Here is a 13,992-nt window from a genome sequence, read left to right on the forward strand (position 1 = left end):
GTGACAGAAACTCTCCTGGTCAAACGTCACCCCTGGGCAGCCTGGTACTGACCCAGATCTGCCCGCGGGCTGCAGAGGGGGCTGGCGTTGGTGGACAAAGCCTGAAACGTGAACAGGGCCCGGAAGTGTCCCAGAGACCACACCTGGGGCTGCCCCCACCCTCTCACTCCCTTGCCTGGTGGGGTTGACAAGCTCCTTTCGGAACAGCAAAGGACTTGTCTCCTGCTCTCTAGAAGACGGCGGGATTCAGGGTAGGCTCCCTTGAGCCAGGAGCTGCGGGGACAGGACAGTGCAGGGCAGGGAGAACAAAGAAAGGAACACCTGCAGGAAGCCAGTGATGTGGAATGAAAGAAAATACTAGAACAAAGCCACTGCATTCCTTTCTAGACCCTTGGCCACCCATCCTCTCCCCTCATGCCCAGCCCAGGCCCAAATGACTCCCTTACCATTGTAAACATCTATCTACTCCAAAGCAGCCACTAAGATTCTGAAACTTTCTCTTCACAACAAAACTAAAGTGTTGCAACTTGTTGCTACAATCCTGAATCTTCCCTGGGCAGTAACCTCAGCAGAGCCAGTGGCCTGCCAGCTGCTTTGGGACCTTTCAGAGATCATCCCTGCCCATCCAGTGCTGTCCCTTACCTAGGTACAGAGAGGTCTCTCGGGAGGGCCAGGGGGCGGTTTCCCCAGGGGACAGCGCCCCTCGGAACCTTCCTCCCAGGGTGTTTGTTTTCTGGCCCAGGCCCGCGAAGCTGGGTGTGGGGGTGCGGGAGCTGGAGATCTAACTCCAAAGAGCCCAGAAAGATCTCCCAGGTCCTTGCTCCTAAGCTGTCTCACCACTGAAGACACAGTGGTCTTCCGTCAACTCAAATTGGGTGCTCAAGCCGCCATTTTCTCCTAGGCTCACCTCTAACACAACCCACAACACCAGAGTAAAGTGCTTTTTCCTGGAGTCTAGACCTGAGCCCCTTGAGGGCAGGGCCTGTGATGCCTCATTCGGCTACAGCCCAGCCACGTAGCAGTTTCTTGCCCTAGAACAGATGCTCAGGATGTATTTGCTGAATGAATCTCAAGAGTCACTAAAACCCATGGAACTTTCTGGCAATGGAAATAATGGTTCTTCCCCTTTGCGGACCATAACATAGCCACTAAGATAATAACTGTGGAGACTGTTGCGACACAGGAAACTTTATGTTGCAGTGCTGGGTGAGTCAGAGCACAACAGTATCTGTTCTGCTCACAGGTTTGTACACCGGGCATGTGTGTGGACAGGAAACCCAGAAAGACGCAAACCGTGGACGGACTGAGGGGCAAATCTGCTTCTTGTCAGCTTTGTTATTATACTGTTTTGCTATAAACAACACTCCCCTTTTTACTTTAAAAAGCAAACTAATTCCAGTAACAATTACGTCTCTCTCAACACTCTGTGAAAAATCACACCCCCGGCCCTTCAGCTGGGAACAGCGTGCTGACCACAGAACCAGAGGCCACAGGCAGAACTCCCACCCGGAGGCTAAGGACCTGGGAAGGGAATCCTGCACTCCCACGTTTCCCAGGGAATGGCACAAGGAACTAGACTTTAATGGGCCATATGGGCCACGGAGGGGGCTGAGAGAGGGGCTGGGGCCCGGCGCTCCTCAAGACGAGAGGCAATCTTTTAGTGCCTGAACAACAAAGCTCCCTGGACACATTCCAGGCTACATCCCTACCTGCAATGGGCTTGGATGCCCCCTCCTCCTGGAAGCCTTCCCAGAGCCCCCTGGGCCCTCTCCCCTGGGACAACTGTCAGCTCCTGGAAACAAGGGCCCCACTTCCTTCACCTCTGCAGTCCCAGCACCACCCAGCCCAGTGCCTAGCATATAGAGTAAGCTCTGAGGCATGACAACGGAACAATGAGGGGCAGATAAACGAATTAAGGAAAGAAAAAATGCATGTTTGGGGTGCCTGGGTGGCTTCGTCGGTTAAGCATCCGACTTCTGCTCAGGTCATGATCTCACGGTCCGTGAGTTCGAGCCCCGCGTTGGGCTCTGTGCTGACAGCTCAGAGCCTGGAGCCTGTTTCAGATTCTGTGTCTCCCTCTCTCTCTGACCCTCGCCCGTTCATGCTGTCTCTCTCTGTCTCAAAAATAAATAAACGTTTAAAAAAAATTAAAAAAAAAAAAAAAGAAAAATGCATGTTTGCAAGTGGGCTGAGGCCAAGAAGAGCCCACTAGTCAAGATGGCGGCCGAGCCTCCAGCTGGCTGGCTCCCCAGTGAAGACCAGCCAGGGCCCAGCCAACAGCAGCCAGGACTTATGCTGCCATGGTCTGTCACCTGCCCTCCCTTAGGACCAACCACACACATCTGAGGAATGGCGAGTTGAGGCTAAAGGTGATGTCAGTAGCCAAGGCAACGCTAGGGATCCAGCAACCTTGCTCTGAGTAGACAATCGCACCCACAGGACAGAGGCCCCCTTCTGCAGCAGCCCAAACCTCTGCTCCTTTCACGAATTTTTGGCCACCTGTGCAAGACCAGTTCTTGGGGAGCAGCCCACCCTCAAGTGAGGAAACACAAGTTCAGGGGTGAAGGTCACACAGGGGTCTGGAGTCAGAGTGCCAGAATCTGAATACCTGCTCAGTCTCCTCATCTGTAAAATGGGGGTAACTTCTTATCTATGAGACTGGGGTAAAAAATTAAATGAGATAATTCATGTAAAAGCACCAGCAGTGTGCCTGGTACACAGACATGACGAGTCTCTCCCCCAGTGTCCCAACTCCCCGTTAGAGGGTAAGGCCGCTGAGGATGGAGCTGGGCTCTCTGCCCTCCACCTCTACTGAAGCCCCACCGAGCCCAGCACGGTCAGGCCATGCAGCGGGAGCCCCAGGAGTCTTCGGACGACTGAGATTTGCCAAAGAAATTTGGGGTCAATACCCTCCATACCCAAGAGCTGGTCTTAAATATTAAAAATAGACAAAAACTTTAAGATGACTCCCAGCCACCACTTTTCTTAGCCCGGAGATTTCCAGACAAGTGCCTGGCACCCATGCTTTGTAGAGTGGAGAGCGGTGAGTGGTATTTTAAAGCCGTGGCTGCCTGGACCTCCTCGTCCCAGGCTTACAGGCAAAGTCACCAGTGAGCCCTGAACTCCACTGTGTTAACCAGGAGCCGCCTCTGTGCCAGGCACGAGGTGACTTATGGATCCAGACTTGAGGGAAGACTCTGCCTCTGACCTCCAGGTCCTCAGTCCGGTGGGTTCCAGGCTCTTCTCCCCCATCCCAGACCAGTTAGACTAAGTCACCCCAACCGGTTCCAATGCCTGTCTTTATGTTTATCAGACAGGAAGCTCCTTCTCCAGCCCAGTGACTTCATGCAAAACACAGGAAGTGCAGTGGCTTTTGAACACAGGCAACTCTAAATAAAGGGGCCTCTCCTGCTTTATAACGCCCTTTTTAAAAAATGCTTAACCCAGCTCAGATCCCTAACCCAGCTCAGATCCATGTGCCAAGATGAACTGTACCGTGTGGTAAGAAGGCTGCAAAGGTCGAGACCCTGAAAACCTCAGCATCCGACCCAGGAGATCTGGCAGGTTCCTCAGCCTTCTTCACCTTCACACTTTGTTATCGAGGGACAGACTTGTCAGACGCATTTAAAATCTTTAAAACCTGACCACGCATCTCCTACTGCCCACGGAGGACAGACGATATTGGTTAGACCATGAAAAAGGAGGAAGAAGGAAGGGGAAGGAAAGAACTGGACCACTTCACTTATCTTTACATGTAATCACCAGCCTGAAAAAAACAGGCATCTCCGTGTTGCAGGTGGGGAAACTGAGGCTGCAGTCTAACAGCTGGAGCACAGGCGGGGGGGTCTGGTCCCAGCTCTGCCTGATCCCAAAGCCCTTGTTTTGTTCCCTCCACCACGGGCTTCATATTGAAAAGACAAGAAACCCATCAGCTCAGTGCTTAGATGACTAGAAATGACTAGAAATGACTAGAAATGAGGACCGGCGAACAGGCAGCGGAGAGCCAGTGTGGCCATCCGAACGGCCCGCCCTGCGGCCTGGCGCTCCCCCATGTGAAATATTGATTTCTGGGCCGTGCGAGCTTTCAGCCGAAGGGGCCCTGTCCAGCTGGAAGAAGTTCAGAGAAACCGAGAACACTTCCCACCCGATTTCTTAACCAACCGTAGTGCCCCTCCCCACCAGAAGAAAAGGATGAAGGGTGTGGAAGAATAAACTCCTGAGGACAGATTAAAGGGGCTAAGTGTGTGTTCCTTGGCTAAACAGTGCATAAAGGCCAAGAAAGGGAAGATAACACTTTGAAAACACTCTTAAAGGAGGCTAAGTGATTCTGAAGGAAACCAGGAGCCAAAGCTTCCCACCGCCTTGCAACAAAGAGCTGGGGTAAATCGCTCCCCCCTCTAGTGGGGGGGGGGGGAGGTAACTGTCCATCCAGCTCAGACACTCCTTAATTCTAGGTAAATTCAGCAGGGAGGGTTTTATTGCTGTTCATTTTCCTTTGGGGCAGGGCGACACTGGGAATTACAGTTCAAGTGAAAAGGGAGAAGTCTTGAAGGTGATGAGTTCCCAAATTGGGAATGTCCACGGAGGTGAGAGAAAGCTCCCCGGGGTGGGGGGCCTGTTCTTCTGGGAAGGAAGGACTGTAAGGACCGGTGAGGACCTTAGAGGCACCAAGGAAGCAAGTGAGGGCGGGGTGGGGGGGTGGGGGGGGGGAGACAAGCTACACCTTCCTCTTCCCTCCAGGCCGCAGCCCAACCTGCCTCAGCAGGAAGCCACACCCTTTGGTGGCAACTTCCGGAAGGCCCAGCAAGGCGAGACTCCCTCAGCCAGAGAGGAGGGTTCCTGGTGGAGAGACTGGAGGTGAAGAGGGCCGCTGCAGACACTCCCAGGAAGGCCTCGCCCTCAGCCAATGGCCATCTGAGAGGCTCCCCTGGGCCCACCTGCCCCAGGCGTGTGCTGTGTCCCATTCTGGGTGCTAAATCACCTAGAGGGCAGAATGGGGCCTGAGAAATGCCAACAGAAGCCCTCCTAAGTTACTTTTTAAAGGGACACACATCAGGTGCAAGAGGGCAGCTCCCCTCAGGCTTCCCAAATGTACGGTGGGGAGGTGGGGAGGTGGGGAGGTGGGGAGGTGGGGAGGTGGGGAGGTGGGGACTGGGGCGGGGGAGATCCCAGCCAGCCTCCAGCCTTCAAACCATCTGCCATCGGGTGGCAGGCCCACTTTAGACCCAGGCTCATTCTGTGTGCTCATGTGTGACTCATGCCATTCCTCCAGGAGGCCCAGAGGCTGCCTGGCAGGGACACAGGCCTGTCTGAGACCCCGATGGGGGGGGTCTTCGGCTGGCTGCGCCACAGGACAAAAAAAAGCCAACTCAGCGGTGAGCAGAGCTGGTGGCTTCTCCAGTACCCACATCATCCAAGGCTAAGACAGTCTCTCTTGAGAAGGGGATCAGGGCCCTCCAATCCAAAACACCCCTTTTGATCACATTTTCTCAAGAATTTGGGCTTTTCCACTGTTATTAATGCATTAAAAACCCAGACGTCTGAGGGGCAACTGGGGACAGCGTGGGAAGGGGAACGCTAGTGGCTTCAGTGACTCCAACTTTATTTTTTTTTTTTAATTTTTTTTTTCAACGTTTATTTATTTTTGGGACAGAGAGAGACAGAGCATGAACGGGGGAGGGGCAGAGAGAGAGGGAGACACAGAATCGGAAACAGGCTCCAGGCTCTGAGCCATCAGCCCAGAGCCCGATGCGGGGCTCGAACTCACGGACCGCGAGATCGTGACCTGGCTGAAGTCGGACGCTTAACCGACTGCGCCACCCAGGCGCCCCAGTGACTCCAACTTTAAAAAAGAAGAGAATCTGGGGGCGCCTGGGTGGCTCGGTCAGTTCAGCACCCGACTTCGTCCAGCTCAGGTCATGATCTCATGGCTTCTGAGTTCAAGCCCCGTGTTGGGCTCTGTGCTGACAGGTCAGAGCCTGGAGCCTGCTTCGGATTCTGTGTCTCCCTCTCTCTCTGCCCCTCCCCTCCCTCTCTCTCTCTCTCTCAAAAAGAAATACAAAAAACTTAAAAAAAGAAGAAAATCCAAGTGAATAAAGGTCTGGTTTCGCCCAATGGTCAGAGTGCGCTCCCCAGGAAAGAACCATGTGTGATGTGGAGCCAGGGGAATCATGGGAAGCCCGGCAAAAGGGTATCCCCCAAATACTTTCCAGACACACACTGCGAGCTTCCTTTTCTCATACGAAGAAAAAGCCATCATCTATCATTTCCCAGCACACGAGGGAGTGGATCAGAATAGGCGTTCGTTTGAGGGGTTACTCTGGCAATATGATCTCATGGGGGAAGAAAACGTGACCCAAAATGTTCCAGCCATGAGAGCAAGCCAGTCCATTTCTAGGATCCTTCCTCCTTCCGTGCACACAATACACACTCAATATGGAGTCTAAAGCAATGCACTTTGAAGTGGAAACCTACAAGAATGGCCAGAAGATCCCCTTATATTGACACGTAATAAAACCAAAAAGGCATTTACTGAAGAGTAATGCTCATTTCCTGGGCCTTCTTCCCTTTCTGGAGGCAGCCACTATTGCCAGCATCTCAGAATCTTTCCATGCAGAGCCCAGGTGACATACTTTGTTTTACCAAAAAAAAAAAAAAAAAAAAAAGGAGCACCATATATCCTGCTATGCACCTAGTTTTTCCCATCTGCAACGTATCTTGGAGAGCACGCCCTGTAACTACGTACAGATCAGCCTCATTCTTCTAAGGGCGACAAGGATCCCCACTGTGCCATGATTAATTGACCCTTTTGATGGACAGTTTGCTTCTTCTTCTTCTTTTTTTAATGACAATGCTGTAAAGAATATGCTCCGACATTTCCTTTTGCGTATTTGAGTTTTTCTGTGGGTTGAGCTCCTGGAAATTAGTCAGAGGGACTATGCTTTGCAGACACTGCCAAAGTACTTTTAAAAAGAGAGTTGTTAAAACTTACACTCCCATCAGTAGGGCATGAGGCTATGCTCTAAACACTTGGGGCATCTCCGAGAAATTAAGATTACTGAATCTTCCAGTTTCCCAGGCACTCTTGTGTTTCATAGGTGGGCACATAAACTGTCATGATGTCTTTGTAGGATGTTAGGGCCCTTTCTATCCAAATCAAGTTTTCCTCCAACCAGAGCCGGAAGGCAGATCTCAAGGCCCTTGAGTCCTGTGCTCTCTCCATGTCACCCCTTGGCTGTACCCTAGACTTCCTAGATCACAGGAAACCATGTTTTAGAACTAAAACCACAGATAGTTTGCACACCTTGTGCCTGGGCCAGAGTCCTGAAACCAGGCTACGCAGCACAAGCTCATTACCAAGTGCATCCAAAAGCATCAGCGGATGGGTCCCAGACCCACCTAGGGTTTACAGTCCACAAGGCGTGCGCACGCACGCACACACACGCGCGCGCGCGCGCACACACACACGCGCACACACACACACACACACACATTTTTAGAAAGCAGAAAGAGCACTGAGCAGGAAAGAGCCAGGAAAACCACCTACCCTTCCCTTCCTTGTTTCCTCACCTGAGGACCCAGGGAGGTGAGACCGGCCGTTTACATATTTTTTTTAAAAAACTTAAATAGCCACTATGTATGAGGCCCTTGACACACCTTATTTCTTTTAGTTCTCACCTCTAGTCCTTCAGGGTAGGTACTCATTCCCATATTACAGATAAGGACACTGAGACGCAGGGAGGTTATGCGACTTGCCCAAGGTCATAAACCTAATTAAATGGCAGGGTGAGGATCTGAACTCTGCCTAGCTCCAAAGCTCACGCCCCCACTCTTCCCAGATCTAAGAATGGGACTCTGTAAGCCACAGGAGCACCACCACTCCCCAGGGGGCAGCCAGGACTCCGTTCGGTTGTCACCAGAGGCCTTGAGCCCAGAAGTTCAGCGCACCAAGGGTTAAGGCGGAGAGGCAGTGACTCTCTGGGGCTGCACAAAGGGAAAATGCACTTCCTGCCCCTGCGGGCAGAGATGCTGTTTTATGCTCAGCAAATTAGGACGTTTGTTTAATTAAGACGACACACAGATTTTGTTATTCTAAATATTTTTGGAACATGATGCTGGGGAGGAAGCTGTCAAGGCATGAGTTTTTTTTTTTTTTCCCCCCCTTTGCTTTGGGTTTCTTTCTCCCCCTTCAAGAGAAGGGTAAGGCCAGGCTCAGGGGAAAACAACAGCCAACCCCTCCTCTCCTTTTGAAATAAAGATGTCAAGCTGGTAAGGGCTGTCTTAAGCACTTTATTGAAGGATTAGCTAGAAGAGGAAGTGAAGAAAACACAGCTAGTCTGGTTTCTAGCAATACCCTACCAGGCCGCACAACAATGCTGCATTTTCTGAGTGTGCTTTGCTCCTTCTAAAAAGCTAACAGATCCTTGTTTTGTTTTTTCTGGAGCAAGAACAGGCAAGAGGCAGCCTGTGATTCACATGCGTCCTTCATCCTGCAAGAGGGAAGTTCTCCTATCTCCAACCCCTTAGGTTAAAGAGTTTAAAATGAAAAAACAAAAACAAAAACAAAACAAGCAGAAAGCCAGGACCCTGATCCTCTCTCTCCCGGACCTTCATGTGCCCCCCAGGTAAGCAGCCCCACAGAACGTCCCTCTCCAGCTGCCCTTCCCAGAACAGAGCCTGCCAATCAATCCAGGCACCTGGATCTGCCCAAAGCAGAGCCTTTTGGTGTCACCCTGCAGCCAAGTGGGGGGCACAGTGACTCTCAAATTACACTAAGCAATCTCTTGATTGCTCAATTACGCACTAATAGGAGGCCTCGCTTTCCAACACTGAGGGCTTGCCTCAGTTTGCCCAGCCTGCAGCCCTGCAGCGGGCTCCCTCTTCCGGGGCCAGCCTCCCTCCTTGTCCCCCTAGCTCCAGACACAAGTGCTCCCTCTTGGAATTCCTCGAATCCTTTGTCTCTGCTGTGCTTGGGACGCTCATCACAGGCTGCCTTTGTATTTCAGTCATTCAGATGCTATTTCCCCTTGAGGACTGTAAACCCCTGGAGGGCAGAGGTCTCCTCCAAGAGCCTCTGGGATGTCAGCAGAGTGGACTGGCTCCTTTCTCTTAGTCCCCATGACTCACAGTACCTTTCTGAGGGCCATGTCATCTACAGATTTGTCTCGGCTCTCCCTAAGTGCCCGAGGGCAGGGGCCAGGTCTTACTCAACCTCACACCCCCCACCACCTGGCAGAGTCCTTGGCACACAGCAGGCAGTTAAATATTTGCTCAATTACACATCTATGTACCCTCCCCCATGCATCTAGCAGCCCTGTATATAAACTGACTAATATTAATCGGGTGATTGTCTAAACAGGCCTTAAAGCAACCTCCCTCCTTACCAAAAGGGGAATAAACCACCAGGTGAGGTTATGAGGCAGGTTATCGGAGGAGTCAGAAATGGCCACAGTGTTGCAGGAAGGAGCTGCTGCTCTCTTCCCCTTCAACAGTTACTCAACAGTTACTCTGAAATCCTGTTAAACCCAGAAAAGGATGCAGTGAACCGAGAAGCTGCTGGGCCTCTCAACTGCCCAGCAAAGAGAGCCGCCTGTCTCCAGGACCTGCCAAGACCTGGGATTTCCCGGGAATCTTTCTCCCCACACCGGTTGGGTGGGGCCACAGACTGCAGCTGGGCCCTCACCCTGCCCCCAAGTCAAGGCAGCCGGCCACCTTGTCCGGGAATTTGTTATAAACGACTGGGCTCTCTGCAGGGATGTGGGGGTGCAGTCTGCCCCCCCCCCGCCCCAGCCGTGGCCCCTGGACAGGGTGGAGTGAGGCCCCCAGTACAGAGAAGCGGGGGAGGGAGGGTAAAGACCCCGACTCTTGGCCCAAACAGGGACGATGCGATAGCCCCGGGCCGGTCCTAAAGGCGCAGGGCCCGGCTCCCCGCCCCCGCCCGCGTGGGGCGGCCCCCAGGTGCGGTGGAATCAGGTGCGCTCCCGGGCGGGCGCAGATGGCTGCGGGCATTCCTGGGCCTTCCTCTCCGGGGTAGCGGAAGTCAGAAGTCAACGGCTGAGGGGCTGTGGAGGAGGGGGGTAGTCTTTCCTGCCTCGTCCGGCCCCCGCAGATCCGCGGTGCCCACGCACCCGCCCGCACCTCTCCCGGTCCCCCTCCTCCGCCCGACCGATCGCAGCCGGGCGAATGAGGAAGTCGGGAGCGGAGGGCGGAAACTGAGCCGAGCGCAATGTCTACAGCAGGACAGTCCGAGTCTGACTCAGGAGGACGCCCTGACAGCTGCCAAACGGTCCCCGCCTGCCCGTTACCTCCGTGGCGAGAACGCCTGGAAAACTTCCAAAGGAGCCGCTGCCCCAAGCCCCCCAGCTCGGCTCACCCGTTCGGGTCCAGGGACAGCGGCTCCCCGGAAGGGGTTAAAAAGTTTGCCCAACTCGGGCACTTGGCGAGGCGAGGGCGGGGCGCGTGCCCCGGCGGCAGCGGGAGGTCGAGGCTCCCGGTGCCCCGCCGGGGCAGTGCGCCTGGCAGGGGGAGGGGCGGAGGGTTTCCGGGGAGCGCCGGCCCCGCAGCCTTCCCGGCTCCCGAGGCCTCGCCTCCAGCGGCGCCGTCCCCGAGCGTCGCGCAGGGGTCCCGGGGCCCCTCCCGGAAGGATGCGGTGCCCCGGCCGGGCCCCGCGGCGTTCGCGCCCGCTCGCGCCGGTCGCCGGCCGCGCGGAGGCCGAGAGCCACACGTCGGCCCGCTGGCCCCAGACGCCGCGCGTCCCGTCGCCACCGCCCCCGCCCGGGGCGGGACCGGCCGGTGGGGCTCGCTCACCTGAACCTGGATCTGCGCCGGGGAACGGGCGCTGCTTCTCCCGAAAGGGCTTTCTCGAGCGCTCGGGCGACGGCAGGGGTGGGGGGCGAGCGCGCGAGGCGGGAGCTGCAGGAGGTCAGTCTCGCTCAGCCTTCCGTACCCTTCCCGGGAACCGCGGTGATCTGCGCGCCTCACCGCACCCAGCTCGGCTCCTCGCCGCCTTCCCGCCCCGCCCTAGCAGCCGCCCGCCTATTCCAGCCCGGCGCCGGCTCCGGGGCGGAGCCTGGGGCAGGACTCCGCCCCCTGAGCTGCCTCGCCCACTCCAGTCCGACCTCGGTTTTGATGGACAGACACCTTGGCCCGTGGGAAGGGGGTGAGAGGAGCCTCTGAGACCAAAGGCGTGGTTATTCATCCTCCTCATCCGCCCCCACCGCCGCCCGCTCCACCTTCCTCCGCGCTTCCTAGGCGGGAGCCCCGCCCCCTAGGGCGGGTCCGACGAACAGCCAGGTTCCAGGGGGGGATAGACACAGGGAGAGTCCAATCAGGAGGAGGAGGCTCGCAGAGGGCTCGGGCAGGGATTTTGGTGCATTGCCGCGGCCGGGCGAGGCAGGGCGGGAGCCGGCTGGGGAGGTCCCGGACTCTGACACCCCGCCCCTCGAGCTGTTTTCCCGGTCCCGTGCCCTCCTACCAGAAGAACAGATATTAAGTACCATATATGGGAAAAGTGCTATTTTACATAATTATGGTGGCGTGGGGGGTGGGGGGGTGGGGGCCGGCGTGGACTCAGCCCGGGATCCGCTGCGGGCGCCCTGAGTTCGATTCCTGACCCTGTCTTTAGACCCCGCTGCGGTCTTCTGGCCTCCCGATCTTGGCTCAGACGGGTTCTTGGGGTGCACTTCCAGGCCTCTTTACCTTCACACCATTAATTGGCACATTCCCTTTCAGATTTTTGTTACGAATTTGTGTGTGTGTGCACTTTTTCTCAGGTAGGCAAAGCGCCACTCTTTTTGGTCACTGCCCACTACACGAGGATAAAAACTTTGTTATTAAAAAAAATTTTTTAGAGGTGCCTGGCTGGCTTAGTGGGTAGAGCATGCGACTTGATCTAGGGGTTGTGAGTTCAAGCCCCACGTTGGATGTAGAGGCCACTAAAAAAATTTTTTTAATAAAAAAAAAATTGTACTTATCTTTTAATCCATTTGGAGTTCAGTTTGGTTGTGGAATGAGGGGGAAAGCTAAAACAATTTTCGTAAAAGCCCAGTTGTCCACACACCATCTTCTCCACTGATTCATCACCTTTCTAACATATATGCTGGGACCTGTTTCTGAGTTGTATCCATTGACCTTTCTGTGCTAGTTCCAAAATACTTTAATGATGGGAGCTTTATAATATATTTTATATCGAAGAGGGAGAATTTCTCATTACTCTTTCCTTTTGGAATGTTCATACTATCATGATTAAATTATAACTTCAGAAAAAATTTATGATGTAAAGGCAAAAGAACACTAGGGAAAAAAATGATGCAACCCTAAGAATTACTACCAACAATATACAAAGAGCTCTTCTCAGTCATTAAGAAAAACCCCAAGTACTCTAGGGGCGCCTGGGTGGCTCTGTCGCTTAAGTGGCTGAAGTCAGCTTTGGTCATGATCTCCAATCCGTGAGTTTGAGCCTCCAGTCAGGCTCTGTGCTGACAGCTCAGAGCCTGGAGCCTGCTTCAGATTCTATCTCCCTCTCTCTCTTCCCCTCCCCTGCTCATTCTCTCTCTCTCTCTCTCTCTCTCTCTCTCTCTCTCTGTCTCTCAAAAATAAACATTAAAAAACGAACAAACCCCAAGTACTCCAAAATAAAAATGGTTCAAAAAAAGGAATGGGCAACTAAGAAAGAAGAAACATAAATGGCCACTAATTATGAAAAAAAATGAGTCATTAGAAATGCAGACAGAACAACATGGGATGCCATTTTTCACCTAACAAACTTAAAAAAAAAATAATAAAAGGATACAAACACCCACTCTTAGGTTTAGAGATATAGGCAAGAAAGTAAACCGATCAGTTGTCTCTGAAAATTCACCGTAAAAAAATAATTGGAAAAGTGCACAGGGGCATCTGGCTGGCTTGGTCAGTAGAGCGTGAGACTCTTGATCTTGAGGTTATAAATTCAAGCCCCATGATAGGTGTAGAGATTACTTAAAAATAAAATTTTAATAAAGGGGCGGGGGGGGGGGGCGCCTGGGTGGCTCCGTGGGTTAAGTGTCCATCTCTGGATTTTGGCTCAGGTCATGATCTCACCGTTGGTGGGGTCAGCCCCAATCAGGCTCCGTCCAGACAGCATGGAGCCTCTTTGCCCCTCCTGCAAGCAGGGGCTCTCTCTCTCTCTCAAAATAAATAAATTAATTAATTAAAAGGTCATGATCAGGTCATGATCTTGCGGTTCCTGAGTCCGAGTCCAGCATCGGGCTCTGTGCTGACAGCTCAAAGCCTGGAGTCTGCTTCGGATTCTGTGTCTCCCTCTCTCTGTGCCCCTCCCCCACTCACACTCTGTCTCTCTCTCTCTCTCTCTCTCTCTGTCTCTCAAAAATGAATAAACATGAAAAAAACTTAAAGGAAGAAAGAAAAATGCAGACAGTGGTTTAAAAAGTATTCTTTCCAATAAATAAATAATAAAAGGTATTCTTTCCAACATTGTTTATCGTTACTAAGTATTAAAAATAAAGGTATAAGAGATTGAATAAATGTTGATGCATCCATATCTTGCAAAATACTCAGAAAGACACTAAAATTTTATTTAGATTTGTAATTACTGATTTAAGATATGTTAAATAAGGAAAAGCAAGTTAGAGAATGTTGTTATAGCAGGATCTCATTTATTTTTGCACAGTGTTTGTGTGTCTGTCCGATGTGTGTGTGTGCATGTGTGTGTTCTCAGAAAGAGAGAATGAGGCTTAAAAAGGAATAATAACGTGTAAATAAGGGTTATGTCTTTTTTTTAATGTTTTATTTATTTATTTATTTTTAAAATGTTCATTTTTAAGAGATAGAGTATGAGCAGGGGAGGGGTTCAGAGCTAGAGGGATAGAGTATCTTGAAGCAGGCTCTGAACCAACAGCAGTGAGCCCAACGCAGGGCTCAAACTCACAAGTCATGGGATCATGACATGAGCTGAAATCAGACACTCAACCGACTGGGCCAGCCAGGCACCAAAAG

General features: G+C 52.6%; 1 protein-coding gene across 1 annotated transcript in view; it reads right to left on the minus strand.

The window, feature by feature from the left end:
- Positions 1-11,142, minus strand: part of MYH9 (myosin heavy chain 9) — a 92,985-nt gene extending 81,843 nt beyond the window's left edge. The window contains exon 1 of the mRNA XM_043563663.1: positions 10,807-11,142. The gene's annotated coding sequence lies outside the window, so the exon portion shown is untranslated. The remainder of the gene's footprint in view (positions 1-10,806) is intronic.
- Positions 11,143-13,992: the final 2,850 nt, after the last annotated feature.

The sequence above is a fragment of the Prionailurus bengalensis genome, chromosome B4 (genome assembly GCF_016509475.1).
Source record: "Prionailurus bengalensis isolate Pbe53 chromosome B4, Fcat_Pben_1.1_paternal_pri, whole genome shotgun sequence".
Classification (NCBI taxonomy): domain Eukaryota; kingdom Metazoa; phylum Chordata; class Mammalia; order Carnivora; family Felidae; genus Prionailurus; species Prionailurus bengalensis.